Source organism: Centrocercus urophasianus, unplaced genomic scaffold (genome assembly GCF_019232065.1).
Source record: "Centrocercus urophasianus isolate 14NV4802_14NV808 unplaced genomic scaffold, USGS_Curo_1.0 seq_11, whole genome shotgun sequence".
Lineage (NCBI taxonomy): Eukaryota > Metazoa > Chordata > Aves > Galliformes > Phasianidae > Centrocercus > Centrocercus urophasianus.
Window position 1 is genome coordinate 9,377,898 of NW_024884253.1, and position 18,688 is coordinate 9,396,585.

Genomic DNA, 18,688 nt, shown 5'->3' on the forward strand with positions numbered 1-18,688 from the left:
CAGTCTTCCTCTAAGCCCCATTGCCTTAAATTATTATCGAACAGCTAGAAACAACACCGATAGTGATAATTCTGTCACCTCTGGTCAAGAGAGGATAAACTTGTGATGCCAGATACCAGTCTTGAATTTCCCTGATGCTTTTGAACATGCACATAATGAGTTCCCAACTATAACATTGCACAGTTGGTTGTCATTAGTCCAAAAATAGCTTTACAGTGCATATACATAAGAGGTATACTTTGCTTGTGGTGCTGGACTGGCTCCACCATTCAAGCTGAACTGGTTGTTGATCCAACAGTTTAGATATCAGTAATGAACACTGGCAACTTTTCTGCAGTGTGTATAGGCTGAGAGCTCATGGACTTGCCACATTACTTTGTACTTACTCTCATCTTTCATTACAAAATGAGTAATTCAGTATCTTCCTGTCTCAGTTACAATAGTGCTATATTATGGGGTCCCATTTACCAAGCTTTTCTTAACCTTTTTATGCTATTTTCCATGCCTGTGCAATTGGATCCTGCTGCTTGCACTCCCACTCTGTCCATCTTTTCTCTATGTTGACCTTAGTGCTGCTGAAGGGTTCCCTGCCACATAAATGTCTGACATAATTTTACTTATTTTCTGGACACCTCTAGTTTCCTTGTCATTCTCAGGCATTTTTTTAGACTAAGATCAATTTCTCTCAGGTTTCTCTGCTATATGCAGGCATCATGTGACCCCCAGTGATCTTGTCATCAACAACAATATTTTATGTTTCCAGAACTTTGTGACACCCTTTCGATTTCTTCATAAAAGTTGTTGAAATGTAATACCAAAGAGTGCTCTGAAGGGTGCTTTGAGATCTCCTGTTATTCTTCATTTTGGTGAGCAGGACTCATAGTCAATGATCACATTTCAATTGAGGAATTGGTAAAATGCACCTGAAGATGTTGTAACTTCTTAAACTGCTCTCACTTACCATGTGGGATGTTCTGTCCCTCCTTTCCAATTTTTATATCCCTTACACTACCAGCTATTACATCTAGCTGCCAAGTCACATTCACTTCTTATCCTTTTCTCCCTATGAGCTAATGAAATTAATGCTTTACTTTTATTTTCCTATTCTTATATCCTTAGGCAGTTCTCTTTACAGGCTAGAATCTTCTTTCCAGTACTCTTTTTACCAGGAAGCTCTTCATTCCCATTCATCTGAGTTCTTTTACCCTATTTCTTGATACTGTTTTGTTGTCTGCCAGTCACCTTTCTTTGCTGGGTGTGCAAATCAGCTGCCAAATACAGATGTTGTATAAGAACATGAGGAGGCTCCTTGTCTGTAAAATCAAGCTGTTTTTGTTGTTGTTATTGCTGTTGTTTTGTGGTTTGTTTGTTTTATTTTTAATCTGAAGGAATAACTTCACATTTTCTGTATCTGCAGCTGCCTATCTGTAGAGTGGTTTCCTTTAAAATATTCCCCTGCCTTTGAAAGTCCAGTGAAGTTTACTGCATACATGCTATAGCACTAATGTGGCAGCATGTTGGAAGACCTTGGAGTTTAAGAAATTTTATTTGCTTGGTTCATGTTTAACTCTACTACTTTAGTAATCACCATAAACCTATATGACGATCACTCATTACATATCTTAAATGAGTCGGTGGGATCTTTCCAGGACAAAGTGATCAAGCGTCTATATCACAGAGATATACTGTAGTTGCCTCTTCTGGTTTGTTTTCTGTGGGAAAATAAAGTAAAATAATAACAATAATGGTAAAAACCAAGCCACAGGTCTTGAGTAAATCTGTAGGCTGCTATGACCCTTTAGGCTCCAGGCAGACTCCTTGGTTCATTTTTCCACTCATGCCCTGGTTGTAAGTCAGGCTCCCCCAAGACAGCAATGGATGGATGGTCTGTGACAATAGCTGAGACCCCCAGCATGCAGCCTTTCTGCTCACCACCATTCCACTCTCCCAGGATCAGTTCTGGCATTTTCTGTCCTGAAAACAAGAACTTGAACTTCACAGTTCAGATTTTGGTCAGACTTTAGCTGGAAACATGTAAAATCCTGGGGTTTATCTTTTCCTTTGGATACAAAACAATAAATTGGCTCCACTTCATTCATAACTAGCCTCAGGTTTAATCAAAAGACTCAAACCTTTTGATAAAACATGAGCTGGATATCACATCTTTAGGAAAAGCTGAAAACAGCTAAATTTTACTTTGCCTCGGGTTTCCTAACAAACATTTCATCTTGCTCCAAAGCAGACTGTTCATGAGTTGAAGGGATCATCCTGAATAAAGGTTAAGGGTAAAGAGATTACATGACAAGCTTCGTTACCTCCTGCCATTTCTATTTCTGTTTTGTATTCAGTGGCTAGGGAGAAAGGAGTAAAAAACACAGTAAGAACATATGGATTCTAAAAGGAATCCTTTTAGAAAATAATGTGTTAGTTAAATAGTACTGCATCTTGCCAAAATGTCATTATTATAACATCATCCCTTACAATTACTAGCACAGCTGAATCAATAATGTGGATAGTATAAAGAAAAACTGGCTACAATGGAACTATAAATTTCACAGAAATTATTGTAACAATTTTCTGGTGGTTTGGAATAAGCTTCCTAAACCTCTCAACCATTTCAGCAGATTGTCTGCCCCACACAACAATTCTTTTAAAACTAACATTTGCTATTAGCAAACATATTTTTGCTAGAAGATGAGAGCCTGGGAATTTGCATCCCATGGAAGCATAGCTATGTCAAAAAAAGGTCGCTTTTGCCTGCAACTTGTATTTAATGGCTTACAGCACCCTAGTAGATTTCGACCTGTTTTTCTAGGTATCTGGGTCAAATCCACATTGTGAGATAACTCTTTAACTTACATGAATTAGCAGAGAACAACTGCATTTAAAAAGAGCAATGTCACTTAACTCTAGCTGAGGATCCTTCCCTTCTTTTCAGCTAAGTGCTATTTCATTTCCATTTTGTATGCTACAGTGAATAAAATTTGTAGCATATTAAAATTAATTGCCTGAATATATTTAGTCTGTAAAGTTAGACTGATATTACAGCAATTCTTTCCAATGCTTCTTGCCATTAATTAGCATGCTAGCAGCTCAAAGAAATAGCATTTTGCTGTATCTACTTCTTGGGCAGATAAAAGCAAATAGAAAGAGTTAAATAATAATCAGTTCCAAAAATTGTGAACCTTTTCTGATCTGTGAGGAACATAAAACTGTTTATGAGATTATATTGGGCTGGTTCATGTAGCAACATAACTCATTGACCCATAGCTAATTGTGGATTAAAAAAAAAAAAAAAGGTCTGATATTCCGCTAGTGAAGAACCCTAACAAGCTCCTTTCTGCAGAGCCGAAAATATTCAGCACCTGAGTTCATCAGGCCAACAGATGGCCATAATTTAAGGATTAATAATTTTGCTACCGGCAAAATAGCCTCTATTTTCTTCAGGATCTCATGATGTTCCATGTTGCTGTAATTGCCTAAAATGTTTTTTGCATGGAGACATTATTGTATATTGCAGAAAACAGGTAAAGTAAGCTCTATTAACAGATCATAGCATTCACTCCACTTCACTTATAGAGCTAGTTCAAAATGTGCTTAAAATGATGGAAAGATTCCCAAGAGCTCTAACTTGGCTTGGATTGTGACCCATAAGCATGAACAGATCTGGCAGTAATATTTGTCTTTTTAGTCTATGAGCTTCATCAAATCATATTATTTTGGTTGAAATACTGGGTGACATTTGGTTACCTTACCTTCCTCTGCTTATTTGTGATCCCATAGTTCATACATTGTTCAAATATTTGTGTTAGTGAAAAAAAAAAAACAAGGGAAAGGCTTTACTTTTTTAGAAGTATATCAAGTTCTTTATGCACATCACACTGCAGGCACAAGAACACTGCTAAAAATTGTCCAATAAAGGGGTAAAAATGAGTAATAGAAATATTGAAAGTTGGGAATTGAAATTAAGTGGAAACAAAAATGATTTTAACATCATCTTTTAATGTGCTTCCCAGTTTCTGAAGGGAGCAAATTTATTCAGAACTACAAGCCTTACTCAGAGAGGTGATTCTATATGCTGACATATGGTTATCCCATAATGAGATACAAATATCATGTTTTCCATTTCTTTATTTCATGCCATGAGTAATTATCTACATTATAACCTATGAAACATAAGTCAGGGTTATTGGACGATTGTAAAACATAGAAGACCAACTCTTTAAAAAGAAATTTCTGCTTATAATTCAAATGAACACAGGCCATCATGAATTGTCAAGGTTGAATTCTTCCTATCTCTTTCACGTGTCTAATTGACATGACTTTTGACATTGTGGTAAAATATGCCCATATTTTGGGACTGGAACAAAACAGCAGTGGATCTAAAGGGTGGGGAATAGCCCTCCAGTGGAGCAAGTCTCAAGATTCATTACACTCTATAAACAGTGACATTTCCGGATCAGCAGTGCAAAAATGTTAGGGCACATCATAAAATTTTCTGCTGATGTAAGAAGATTAGACTCAACAATCAAATTAAAGAATTGTCAGTACCACAGCTCTCTGTTACTCTTAACAGTGTAAGAATGTTGTTTCCGTGATGTTATGTTATTTGTAAGAATATTGTTTCTTCTCTAAAACGTTATCCCTTAAGCCACTCATGAGAACACAACAGAAATGTTCAAACAGACATTTTCCTCATTAAAATATAAACGTTGTTAAATGAGACAGTGCTTCACATTGTTTGATATTAATTCATATTGGTAGTAGTAAAAATTGATATTTGAATGAGGTATTGAAGAGCTTTCTTGCACACAGACATCAAATAAACAGTCACTACATCTCAGCCAAAGTTGTTAGGGTGGTAAAATGACACTACACAACTGCACAGACCACTACTTGCTTTACAAGGCTTCCCAGGAGTTCAAGACAAGATGACAATCTGAATGTTTGTGTCATATTCCCTGAACAGAGACATCAACTCACAGACCTCACAGCTGGTGAGAAGGAGAAGTCTGAGGGCACTGAGGAAGTCTGTAGTGGGTAGTGTCCATGGTGGTATCCAATGGCTAACAGCAGAAGGATATAGAAAAGGATTGAGTTCCACTAATAAGGAAGACAGAGGACTGGTAGGAGTAAGAAATCCCATGAAGATTCTTGAGCTGAAACAAAACATTGAGCACAAACTGTACAAGACCAGAGTACCTGCTCACAAGAGCGATGAAACGTCTGTGGCTGACGTTTGAAAAATTGAGTCTATTAGAGTAGAAGCTGTTATACATGGAGTGTCACTCCATATGTGATGCTTCTACAGATCTAAAAATGGTAGAAAAAGTAAAGATTTTTAAAGGTTTGATTTTTCTGTTTTTAAGCTGTGCTTAACTGCACTTTTTTCACATGATTTTATGATCGTGTGGAATTTGGCAGTTACAAACATTTTTTTTGTACAGTCCTGAAGTAAATTTCTACACAAGCTTATGCATTGCCTATGTTGGCAACAGGAATATCTATTTTTCAAATAATTCCTACTCTAGGGTGAATATCATTCTAGTGCTGTATTTGAATACAAGTGACACAATATTTTTCTGAGGTTCCTACATTCAGTGAATTTTGAATCTTAGCAGATTACCTATAGTCAGGCGTAGACTCAGATGGGAAGTATATTTCTCTTGATTAAATTATAGCTGTAGTTAAAGTTTTCTGTTTCAGTCAAAATCATCTCTCATCTTTGCTCAAGCTCAGTCTAGTAGGATATTATGCTGAAGCTGGTTTTCAAGCTGCGCTGTGCTAATATAGAACTGATGTAGAAAGTCTGTTAGGATTTAGTATATGTTCTTTCCAAAGAGATGATAACGATTGCTGAGATGCTGAGTAGATCAGGAAAGCTATTGTGACATTTTCTTCTTTATACAAATGCACCTGGACACACAGTTCTCTTTATGAAATCAATCAAACATTCTAAGTCTATAGCTAGTAAAATGATTATATGGTTAAAGTGTCAGTAAAAAAAAAAATAATCATTTTATAACTCATTCCAGTGCAACTGAGAAACTTATAAATAGGTATTTACTTCATGATTGACACACAATATCTGTTAAAGGCAGTAAGAAAGTTGTTCTGACTTTTGAGGGCATGGTATCAGAAAATATATAAACAAACAATTTTCCGTTATAGGAAATATTACAGAGATAATGGACAGGTGAGACACTGACAGGTCTCTCTGGAAGCTTGCTGGCATCTTTGGGATCCATTCATGTCCCACCATTATGATTCACAGAGTGGATAATATTTCTTTTTTCCTCTCAGTCTGGATTTGTCCCATGCTTGTCCATGGAAGAAATATTTTCTTACACTTTTAAGCCTAGTATTCTTCTCCCTCAAGGTACTGCCAGATCTTTCCTCATCCTGATTAGATTATTGGATAAACAAAGAACAGAGTATTTGGATTAGCCATTGTGATGTTGTGAATAATACAGGAGAAAATGTATGTATTCTTTAGTTTCTGCACAGAGCTTAAATAATGCACTTGTGATCATCCTCGTGCAGATGCCTCTCCCTAGTTCCTTCTGGTATAACTTTCAAGGAGAGATTGAAGTGTAAAAGCTGTCGTCTGTAAGTTATGCACAGTGCATAGAAGGTATCTCTACTCCTGGCATTTATAGGAAGAAGGGATTTCTTGTACATCAGTTAGTAAAAGTGTGCATTGGTTCCTGTCCTGACTGGCCATTTATTGAAGAAAATTAAACAATTTCAGGATTCAATTATTAATACCTTCCATCTATAAACCATGTCTTCATCTATAAACCATATTGACATTCAGTCTAGACATCTCAAGAGGGGATTCACTTCATGAATATCAATAAACAGGTTGTAAGGAGACTAGGAATATTAAATTATTTCAAAGCGTTTGACAGTTGACAATGTTAATACAATAATTAAAAGCTCACATCCCTTAAAAAAATGCTGCTCAGCACTTCCATGTAGGAAGCAGCAAAGTCATAGAATCATAGCAGCAAAGTCCTTAGAAGGTGTGAATCAACATTGCTGTCCTGTCAGTACTGCACCTGCGTAGATTTTCACCAACCCCTGCAGTGCCTTCACAAATAAGAAAATACTGTTTTTGACCCAAAGATGGCCCCCAGATTGGCTTAACCTCTTTTTATGCCCAGTTTGGCATTCACTTTTTATCCAGGAGGAGGTAAAAATTCATTTGAAAATGCAAATCACATCTTGTATTGTATCTCTTCTTTAAAAAGGAAGTGTTAGATCTGGTTCCCCATCAAACCTGCAGTTCAGAAAGCCTTGAAACAGAGAACAAACAGAAAAAAATCACAGCAGAGACTTTCTGCTTGTCCTGGTGCAGTGTGTGCAAAGCTTCCCTGGGTAGGAATCCATCAACTCAGAAAAATCTAATGATGAAAGACAGCAGATTTCTGTCAGGCATTTGTCTTAGAAATGACCTTCTGTGAGAAAATAGAACAATTGACCACAGGAGCACAAATCATGTCAAGGGGCTTCTTTGAAATTGCTTCTCAAGGTAGTTGGAACCTAATATCAATACTGCATGTGTTTGAAAACAGGGATGGCAAAAAAGAGATCATAAAGCATTTAGAGTTCTTAAAAAAGGTAATGCAATAAATATAATGCTCTCCTATGGGGGCACTGCGCTATGGTTTAGTTTATTCTGTTACATCATGAGTTTAACACATACGGATTTTCCTGCTTAATGGACTGGTGGGATCACTTTGTGCTTTCTAAACTGGAGGAGCCTAAACGTTGGCTGTAATTTTCTGACAGGAGATCGGCAATTATATGGATAAGTAAGAATCAGAATTACCATTGTTAATACTAAATAAATCCTGAGGGAAGTGTTCTGCCTTAAGTAGTGGTTGAAATTTTCTTTACCTTAAAACCTAACGACATTTAATTTGTGTAAACAGAGCTTTTCTGCCCTCACTGTTATAACCCAAACTTGCCATTGTGCAACACATTAATTAAAACTGACTCTATTTTTTGCCATTTGGAACTTAATTAATAAATACTGAAGACAATGCCATGTGTGCCTGTTCTGCATGTAATCCACATTCCTACAAAAGAACGCCGTCAATTTAGCGGCTGCCTGTGGGTGCACAAAAATGAATCAGATTGTATCTCTAAGCTGATGACACTTGAACAATCAGCAGGAATACTTTGAGGTGCAAACTCACTCCCACAATAGAAGCAGTTCAAATCCAAGTGGAAAGGTGCATTCAAGCCCTTTTTATGTCAGTGTACTCCAGGCTCCCATTGTTTCCTCTTTTCCTTGTGACAGACATCCACCACTGCCTCCCTGGTCCTTCCCTCTTCCTTCCTCTCTTCCTTCCTTCCTATCACAGACTGGAGGAATGCCAATACAGAGCATGACTTGAAGACCTTGGCTGTGATAGAGTAGTTGCATTTGCCTGGCCTGAGCTTGTGAGGGGTCATCAGCAGGACCTTCATATTCCTCTCGTTGTGCGTTAGTGGAGTCAGGGATGGCCTCTGATGTGTGCCCTTTCACAATGCATAGAGCAACGGCTTGGATAGAAAAAGACTGAAACAAATGAGTGCCTGCAGCAGCTGACAACAGCGATCTCTTCATGAAATCCCAGTGACAGACAGAACAGGGTTTACCATCTGCTGCAAGCTGCTGGGTGATCCTCAAGGTGCAGGAGCTGTGCTGTGCCAGGAGCCCATTGTGTGGAAGGAGATCCTTGCAAGAGGACAAAGCAATGCCAGTGCCCTTAGACTTGCCCAGGGTGCTGGTCTGTCCTACTCTCTTCTCTAGCAAGGTGATGCCAAACATGCACTGCTGTCCTTGAGGTTTTCAGGTGAAATCTCTGTATATCCCCGTTTCCCCAAATTATCCAGGGGTTGATTCAGATTTCTGTCTTAACCAGAGGGACAGTTTGTAGCACCACTTTTGAAGAATTACTGATCCTCTGTGATCAAAAAATACTAATGACTGTCCTGGTATTTGCCTTCACTGAGACAAGTTGTTCTTCATTGTGAGACAAATGCTGCCCTCCAGCTGCCAGGGCAAGTTATTTGTAATCCTAACCGATTTCATACATCAACAAATGCACTTTAAAAAAGCGTGTCAGAAAGAGTAATGAGCACTTCTGCTCATCAGTGTTCAGTTGGAACTAGAAATTACTTTCAACAGAATATTCATGGGGTGTTATTGCCTTTTGAGCCAATTGAGAGCTTTCTGTTGCAGAGTTTTCTATTAGACAATATAAAAGATTCTCAAAAACCTAAATACATTTTTTAAATTTTAATTGTAAAAATGAGCTAAGTTGTATTTAAGATAAATATTACATTAAGTTAAACAAGGCACACTTACATTCTATTCAGTCGTGTATTTTTTTCATTCTGGTTTCAACAGAACCTATAATGAATACATATTTAAGAGTCAAGATTGTTTACTTTTGAGGAATGGCATCTAGTATAAGTGTCTACATTTGAAGATTTATTTCAGATTGGTTATGCTAAAAATGCCCCATTTGCTTGAGGCTGGTAGATTTAGGTATTGGCACAGATGGTACTGGGCATGAGCATGGGTTGCTGAAAGGCAGAATGGTGTCAGAAACAAATGCAGGGTGAATACTGGCTCCATATTTTTCCTGCACCACTTTCCCTTTCTTTTGTATTCACTCACTGTAATTAAACAGGGAAAAGTATGTCATGGGAGATATTTTGATGATTTAGTAACTTTAATGTTCTCCTATAATCTCTTAGTCATGTTTTTCTCACTTTACTTTCCTATTTAAGACAATAACATTAAGAATAATTTGCACACATAAATCCTTTCCCCTTCAATTTACATTTCCATTTAACAGGGCTGATAAATCACTCTCTAACTAGTAGTCGCTGTGGGTATCTCCTGCCATCAGGCTCTCGTGTAACTCTCCGCTGCCAACGCAAAATAACATGTCAAGGTCTCTGTCACTCATCTTGGCTGTTGTGGTGTATTGACAGCATTTAAATGTTCCCTTGCATTGACTGCTGGCAAGTGAGGGGCTGGCAAAGGGCTGTGCTCAGGATGCTGGGGATGTGCCTTTTGTATCCTCTCTTTTTGCACAACAGAGAAAATCTTAGAGCATAGAAGATGATCTCTGAAGAGCAGTATCAGCTCCTCCGATATCTGGATCTGTACTACGGTGTTCACAAGTTTTATGGAAGGAGGAAGAATGATACACGTTAATGCTGGGGGAATGCACACAGATTGTGTGCTACTCTAAAAGAGAAGAATTATACATCCTTTCTTTTCCACTCTTTCCCAGTATACACATCTCTCCCTAACCACCTTTTAAACTTTGCAGAATATTGCTAAGAAGCAACAGATGGGAAGGGCTTCCTATATTGCTGTAGTTTTACACCATCAAGTACAGACCCAAAAATGCAGAAAGAAATCCCCTGTTAGTTTACATATCTTGCACTCCTTGATTTGTCACACTTTCCATGACTTGTACATAAGATGGATACAAACAAGTTTAGTGAAGCACTGGAATGGGTTGCCCAGAGAGGTGGTTGATGGTCTGTCTGCAGAGACCATCAAGTCAGGCTTGATGGGGCTCTGAGCAACCTGATCTAGCTGTGTCCCTGTACAGCGCAGGGGAGTTGGACTAGATGACCTGTAAGGGTCCCTTCCAACTCAAATGGTAAGTCTATGATTCTGTGACTGTGCATTAGTCAAACAGACTTATTATGATTAACAAATACCTGGTTTCTTCCTTGTAAAACCCCATTGAAATAACAATGGATGGTATTAAAGCAAGGAACTATTTTGGTAGTGTTAAAGCCTGTTTGTTACAAAACTGATGCACACTATATATTGGAATTATGAATTAGTAATAGAAGTACATTGCTTTGGAATAAACCAGTAATTGTTTTCAGTGTTTTATTTCCCAATGCACTTCAAAAAACTGCAAGCTGTATTCCTATACTAATTCCACAGGGAGCAGGTGAAACAGCAAACCCAACATTGACTACAACATTTTCTGGAGCCCATAAACTTTTCAAGTCAGTTTTAATGGCTTAAAGGAGGAAAGGCAGTAATTGGGAGTGAGAAAACTGGCTGATATTTTCTGGAGGTAAATGTTTTCTCCATGTCTCAGCAAATCAGAGCCTCTTTTTGTTTGTCTGTTCAAACACCCTGTCTTGGTTTGAAACAAGACAGCCAATTAGGGTAGGTAGGTAATCACCAGGGATTAGATCCACTTGTAATTAGGAATGTAATTTGACAGGAAACACTTTCTTTAGGGGAAAAAGAAAAAAAGGAGGGGGAAAAAAAAGAGAAAAAAAAAATAAAAAAGAGAGCAATGCTGAGCTTTTCAGTGCCTGGAGCGGAGCATGTCAGTGTCTCAGTTCCAAGAGCGGGGAAATCCACAAATCAGAGGTATCTCTGGTTTCTGTGGGAATACTGAACCTGTTCCTCAGTGACGCATTTGAGAATTAAACAATCCCAGAAGACTTGAAGCTGTTTTCAAAAGGTGCATGAAGCTTAATTACTAGAGGGGTAGTTCGTTATCATCTGTGAGAGGGTTCGTGTTGATCTTTTTGTGGGATATGATGTGAATATTAAATGTCAGACACTCTGAACATCAGGCTGCCAGGCCTTCTGGGCAAAACACATTGCTTTTCAGCAGAATGTCTCATTGCAGGCAGGTTGTACCTCACAGTTAACACTTGCTGTGGGATACCTGTTACGAGCTGCACTGTCACAGCGTTCAGCTGTGTACAATGTGGTGCATTTTTACTCCAGGGATTATCTTCTGGAGGAGGTGATGTGCTGAAAGGAAAGGTGAGCATTTACAGGCCATGGTTTGGAAGATATAAATATGTTACCTTATACCTTTTGTGTAGACAGCATCTATGCACATCATGAAACATAGAATCATAGAATGGTTTGGGTTGGAAGGGATCATTATGATCATCAAGTTCCAGCCCCCTTCTACAGGCAGGGACATCTCCCTCTAGACCAGATTGCTCACAGCCCCATCCAGCCTGGCCTTGAATGCTTCTGGGGAGGGGGCATCCACAGCCTCACTGTGAACACAATCTGTTCCGGTGTCTTATCACCCTCACAGTAAATAATTTCTTCTTAATATCTAGCCTAAATCTACCCTCTTCCCATTTAAAAATATTTCTCCTCATCCTGTCACTACCTGCCCTTATAAAAAGTCCCTTCCCAGCTTTCCTGTAGGCCCTCTTCAGGTGCTGGAAGGCCGCTTGGAGCCTTCTCTTCTCCAGGTTGAAGAGCCCCAGCTCTCTCAGCTTGTCCTTGTAGGGGAGATGCTCCATCTCTCTAATCATCTTCGCACCCCTACTATGCACCTGCTCCAACAAACCCATGTCCTTCTTGTGCTGGGAGCCCAAAACTGAACACAGGAGGGGTCTCACTTGAGCAGAGTAGAGGAGCAAAATCACCTCCCTCAACCACCTGCTGGTCAATCTTTTCTTGATGCAACCCAGAATATGGTTGGCCTTCTGGGCTGCAAGTGCACATTGCTGGCTAATATTGAATCTTTCATCAACCAGCACTCCCAAATCCTTCTCCTCAGGGCTGCTCTCATGCCATCCTCCTCTTAACCTGTATCTGTGCTTGGGATTGCCCCAGCCCAGGTGCAGGACCTTACTCTTGGCCTTCATGAGGTTGGCACAGGCTCACCTCTCAAGACTGCCCAGGTCCCTTTGGATGGCATTCCTTCCCTCTAGCATGAGAACTACACCACTCAGCTTGGTGTTGGCTGGAAACTTGCTGAGAGTGCACTAAATCCCATGACTGTTCATGTCACCTACAAAGATGTTAAATAACAGCAATCCCAGCATCAGTCCCTGAAGAACGCCACTCATCACTGGTTTCCACTTGGACGTCAAGCTGATGACCACAATTCTCTGAGTGAAAGCATCAAACCAATTCCTTATCCAGTGAGTGGTCCATCTTTCAAATCCATTTTTCTCCAATTTGGTAATCAAGATGTCATGCGGAATGGTGCCAACAACTTTGCAAAAATCCAGGTAGATGTTGTCAGTTGCTCTTCCTTTATCCACTGACACTATAATTCCATAATAAAAGGCCACCAAATTTGTCAGGAAAAACTTGCCCTTGGTGAAGGCATGCTGGCTACCACCAATCACCTGGTCTTTACTTTCCATGTGCCTTAGTATGCCCTTCAAAAAAATTTACTCCATGATCTTGCCAGGTGAGGAGACACTGTCTAACCTGTAGTTCTCCGGATCTTTTTTTCCCTTCTTGAAGATGGGGGGTTATATTTCCCCTTTTTCCAATCAGGGGAAACTTCATCAGAGTGCCATGACTTTTCAAATATGATGGATAGTGGCTTGGCAACTTCATCCACCATTTCCCTCAGAACCCGTGGGTGGATCTCATCAGGTCCCATAGACTTTTGCACCTTCAGGTTCTTTAGCTTCCCCACTTTGGCATTCCTTCTGCAAAATTAGCTCTCAGAGCTGGCCATGCTCCAGGGAAGTCTGTGTGACAACATCCTCCAAAAAACAAATATACTAGGAGCAATGACAGAGGACAAAGAGAGGAAGAGCCCAGCACAAACTCAGATTTCAACAATGAATAACGCTAATGAAAGTAATTTTCAGTGAGAATGGTCATGTGCAATTCACCAAGAAGACAATAAATAACTATAAATCATGCATACAAATTGTGCAGAGAGAAAAAGTGTAATGGCAAGATTTATGCAGAAGAAGTTATCATGGGATCATGACTGTCCAACATCCCACAGCCCGGAGCATGTGTGAGCCAGAGTAACTTGTGCAGGCTCTCATCACCGTTTCCAGAAGACATTGCTGATGAAGTACTGGCATCAGGAGAAATGGTGGTAGTGATGGGTTGATAGTTGGACTAGATGATCTTGCTGGTCTTTTCCAGCCTCTGTAATTCTGTGATTCTATGATTCTATGATTCTATGATGATTCTACGATTCTATGATGCTTTAGGAGAGACTTGGCACAGGTTTACTGTTCTTGCTTGCTCAACGTTGATTCAAAGCTTTTGGCAGGAAACACAGTGAATCACTAAGCCTACTGCTGTGCAAGAATTATGCTGGCACAATTACATCCAGCGTTTTTTTGTAACTATTGTACCTTTACAAAAAGTCTCCTCCCTGTATCAAATACAAACCCAAATACATGGTACACCAAATGCGATCAAAGCTGAGGATTGGAAAGTGGTGCCTTAGTAGGAATGAGAAAAGTCTGTCAAACAGTGGAGCCCCATTGCCTCAGGACAGCGTTCTGTTGCAACATAGATTTATCTCTTGTTCCAGATGCATCTCTGTACAGAACATGACATGCCTCTGGTGTGCACAGTGCTTGTTTAGCTGGGTGCAAACTATCCCCAAGGTGCAGTTAGAGTCTGAGGAGGAGGAAATGTGGTTGAAAGCCTGAAGGCAGAAGACACAGAGTTCCGATCCCTTGGTGTTACACAGAAAGGAGAATTTTCTGTGGAGATAATCTACTAGTTTCCATGAAACAAGGCAATTTCCTCTTGAAAACCTCAGTAATTCTAGTAAATTCTAGTAAAACCAAAACATTTCTACTAAGCTGTCTTCAGAACAAAGAAATACATGTTATTTACCATAAATCAAAATGTTTCTTTCTAAATAGATGAAATGTTTTATATATGTGGAATAAGCCATTACCATTCATTTGCTAATTAGCACACTGATTTATTGAGGTGCAATCTAGGTCCCCTTCTCTCCTGCTGCCTAAGCACTGTTTCCCACAACTCATTGTGGATTTCCTGTGACTCATGGATGGTTACCCCAGTTTCAAAGAAGAATGAAAATTCAGGTAGACCAATAACAGTTTCTTCAAGGCATCTTGCCACTATGGGGAAATTAAGGATGAAAAAATGTTAAGTGTTCAGTAAATAAAACTTAAATATTTACATTATGTGAACTTACAAAAAGAGCTCAAAAGAAAAATTTGATGTAGAAAATAAAAGCTATAAAAATAGTAACAATTTTTTCTCCGAATTTTACAGTTCTGCTCTCAACTTGAGACCAAAATAAATGAAATGCTGATGACCTGCAGCTGAACCAGAGTTGTTGCTTGTTTTATCTGCTGATTTAAAAACTGGTTTGATCACAAAAAAGATCACTGGAAACTCATAGAATAATCCCAAAACATATGCATCTCTAACAAGCCTGGTTTATATCAGAAATAATGCAGCCAGGAGGACCAGGGACGTGATTGCCCCTCTGTGAGGGGGGCTGGAGCTCTGGTGAGGCCACACTTCGAATGCTGTGTTCAGTTTTGTGTCCTCACTACAAAAAAGACATTGAGGCCCTAGAGTGTATCCAGAAAAGGACAGCAAACCTGTGAGGGTTCTGGAGCAGAAATCTTGTGAAGAGAGGCTGAGGGAACTGGAATTGTTAAGTCATAGAAGAGGAGGCTCAGAGGAGACCTTATTGTTCTCTACAATTCCCTCAAAGGAGGTTGTGGCGAGCTGGGGGTCAGCCTCTTCTCCCACATAACTGGTGACAGGACTAGAGGGAATGGCTGCAAGTTTTGCCAGGGGAGATTCAGGTTGGACGTCAGGACAAACTTCTCCAGAAGAATGGTCAGGTGCTGAAACAGGCTGTCCAGGAAGGTGGCGGAGTCACTATCCTTGGAGGTATTCAAGAAACTTTTAGTTGTGGTACTAAGGAACATAGTTAAGCAAGTAAGTATTGGTGGGAGGTGAATGGATGAACTAGATGATCTTGGCAAACTTTTCCAGCCTTGGTGATTCTATGATTCTACAGTAAGACAAATTTGATTTATTTTCAATGAAGTTATGTCTACATTTCATTTGTTTACTACTAACTAGATAATTAATTGCTTTTAAAGCATTTGGATGAAAAAGATGTTCCATAGCTTATACAAATTATAACCTTCAAACTCCTGCAGTCCTCAGTTGTTATAGATAGTTTTATTGAAAATAAAACACTCCTTCATTTGGAGTCTTCCATTTTCCCAGGTACCTTACTGGATAGAAGAGCACCTGCTTTGCTAACCCCTACTATCTACCTCACTTAAAACTAATTTTAACCTGGCCAGGGTATAGTTATAGTAACAGACGTAAACTGGGTTTTGCTGTATAAACTATGTGAAAATAATTTCATAAATTGTTAGGAAAAAATATGACATTGTAAACAGTTGAAAATGCAAATAGTTCTTTTGGATATGATTTTACTACGATCTCGTTTGTTACACAAGAAAAAACTGAAATGAGTACACAGCAATTTAGTTGTAATTACTGTGTAGGCAAAGCCAAGAGGTGCAGAGACAGGAGTGATGTTCACAATCCATCCACCACAGAGGAAATTTTAAGTGAGGTCCTAAGGTGAACTTAGGACAACGTCAAGTATCCATTTCACATGTTACCACCTGCTATTTGTAGTATAAGAGTATTCTGTATCTGATAGTCTGGATGCTACTTGTGCATGGGAAGATAGCCACTGCACCTCAAAAGCATCTCAAATAGAACATAGAATTATTTCTAAATTTGCCTTGTAAACCAAGCCAGAACATTACATTTAACTGCAAATATTTTAAGGCCCTTGCTGAATTACGAAATTCACTCAGCTATAGTCAGCATGTGAATGGCTGCGCTGTTTACCCAAGAGAAAATGTTGATCAGAACAACGCACATTCTTACTAGTAAAAGAAAAAATCCTGTGTGTATCTAAAATGTCTCAAATGTCTTCATCTTTACTTCAGGTCAAGGTCTAATAGCAAAAAGCACAAGCTGACATGATTGGTATTGTCACTGTGGAAATGTTAGAAGGTCAATTTAGGACAACTGCAGAAGGCACGAGATAACTGTTGCCCAGTTCATTTTCTGTCTCATTTACTGTATGAATACACACTCTGAAAGCTCACTCTTTACATCCAAGAAAAAAGAGTATTTTATATGGACAATTAACTGGACTGCTTGTTATCTGCTAAAAATCAAATAACCCTGGAGGTGAATATGCTAACTTCCACAAGAGAAGTGGCAACAGCTGAAGTGTGTTTCCTTTACATGGACTCACTGTCATAAAACACAGTCTTTTCAGTACATTAGTTGACTTCATTATAGTATTCTTGATAGTATACTGTGATTAAACTCCAGGATCCACAAATGGCTCAGCAGCAGAGTTATAGAGTACTAAATTATGAAGGACACAGTGTTAAATCTATCAAAAGATAAAGGAGTAAAAATATCCTTTTATTATACATTAACAATGAGATGTTAAACATTAGCTCTGCCTAGAAGAGCGAATCAGGCACACTGGGAGGCATATTAAACAGATATGGCCCACTTTCATGCAGCCCTGAAATATGGCAGCTCTGTATGTCTTCTGTGCTCAGTAGGGAGTCTGGGTAACAAATGTAAATGAAGAAAATGCTAAATTAGATATAGAATTGAAAGCCAGATTTTATTTCATGTGGTTTAAGACAGATAATACAATTTATAAATGTATAAATGTAATATTTTGTTTAATTTCCATTGCCAGTATCAGGTACTGATCACAGGTGTACTGTTAGCATCAGTTATCAATTCAAAACAAAATAAAATAGTTATTTCTCTCCTTCTGCAAATACAGGATTAAGCACATGGACAGATCTATTCATGTCAGGGAAGTACTCAATTGCTCTAGACTGATATTCAGTAATCATCAGATATTCATGAAGATATAGCATAAAAAAGCCTGATCCAGAAAAATGAAGTCTATCTGGAAATAAACTATTTTTTGTTGTGATTATTCTTAATTATCACTTCCTACGTGTTATAAGAGACACAAAGAGAGTTTCAGAGAATTCTAGAGAGATTCCCATCTGAAAGACAATAAATTGCTTAACATCATGAATAAAGATATTATGTATGCTTTGTTTAAGATATGCTGCTTTTCAGAGTTAATCTACTTCTGTAATGTTATAAAAGTTGCCAAGCCATCCAACAGAACGTAGCTTTTGATAGACTGTTTCCAAAGCTAAGTTTTATCTATGGATAGAAAATTTCCTGCGATGGCATTTCTCACTCTATTATCTCACCATTTATTGTGTGAAGAATTATATGAACAGAAACAATCTCACATTTTTTAAAAATATGCTATTATAACTTCACCCACACATATAATTAAACCTGACTTTATAGAAATAGATAATTTGGCTTTTCAGAATAGATCACATTTTTCCCAAGGGAAAAGATGTTTCTATAGATTTATATAATAGTTTCTAAATTAACTCAGTCATTTTGAAGCCCATAGCATTGAGATTCTCAGGATAACATTTTTAACTGCAAGTTACAGGTATACTAATAAGAGTACAAATGACATAGCAAGCTTCATAAAAAAATGCTCTTCTTCCTAAATAATATTTGAAATATCTGGGGAATCTATTACCAGACCTTCTCATGGCATGATTTCTTTGGGTACTGGAAATGCTCCAGCATAATACTCCCCTCATTTTTAATGGAATTGAAAAAGGCTCCAGAAAGCTTTCAAACAATAAATTCAGGCTATTAATTGACTGTTCATTTACCTCTTCTACACCAACAGGTATTCCTAACAATTAAGGAGGACTTGAGCCAGCAATGTGCTCTTGCAGCCCAGAAAGCCAACTGTATCCTGGGCTTCATCAAAAGAAGCATGGCCAGCAGGGT